Raw genomic sequence first — 1,013 nt, forward strand, 5'->3', positions numbered from 1 at the left:
TCGAGAAGACAGCGACGCCACGAGGTTGAAGATGTACGCCGGCTTCTCGCCGTCCGCGGCCGACGGCGACGACTTACCCGCGGCGATCGCGCCGAGCTCCGGTCGCGACGCGGGCCCGGCGAGGCCAGGCGGCGACACGCGCCGCGGCGTGGCGCGCCGGGCCGCGGGGCCGGCGCGGAAAGCCAATGCCATCGGGGCGAAGATGAACAGGCCGACGAGCTTCATGGCTTTTTTGCGTGGTTGAACTTGCGTGCGTTTGGCGGAAGTGCAGGGCGGGTTTTGGGCAACGCGTTGCTACGCGATGTACCGAAGGGATGCCGGGGGAGGTGGTGCGACGTGGGCGGATCGACGCGGTTGCTAAGCGTCAAGATGGAGCCAAGGACCGTCGCAATCGACGATGGGCTGGACGACCTGGTTTTGATAGAGCGCGCGTGCCTCCTCGCAGCCCGCCTCTCAGCAGCCCGTGCCAGCTGGCGGGCCGTTGGGGGATTTGTGTTGTGTTGGGGGCTGGGCGGGGACCCGCGGTTCAGCCTGCTCACGGCTCCCGCCACGCGGAGGCACCCCCAGCAGACCCCGATTTTGGGGTAAACCATAGCCGCGCTTAAAGGGCCGTTGTCCCGTCGAAACACCCCGATTCCTCGTCGATCTAGCCTCTTTTTATGAGTTTCTGCTAAAAGACCGTTGCGAGGTGCTCTGTGGCGCGGGACGCGCGCGGCGGGAGACGACGGCGAGCGCGGAGTCACCCGTCGCACGCGGCGACGGTCTTGGCGTTCCGCCGCGCGACCTTCCACACGTGGGAGCTGCTCGTGGATGCGGCCATTGACGCGCGCGCCGACGAGGCCGAGCGCCGCGCGGTGCCCAGCTCCTTGCTGAGCCTCGCGGCCCGCGCCGCGTGGACGCGCGCAGGCGCAGCGGCAGGGGCAGGGGCATCACCATGGTCATCGTCGTCGGCAGCGGCGGCGTCGACTAGGTCCAGATCCTCGTCGGCGTCGGCGTCGGCGACGTGGGCGCGG

The sequence above is a fragment of the Aureococcus anophagefferens genome (assembly GCF_000186865.1).
Source record: "Aureococcus anophagefferens unplaced genomic scaffold AURANscaffold_624, whole genome shotgun sequence".
Taxonomy (NCBI): Eukaryota; class Pelagophyceae; order Pelagomonadales; family Pelagomonadaceae; genus Aureococcus; species Aureococcus anophagefferens.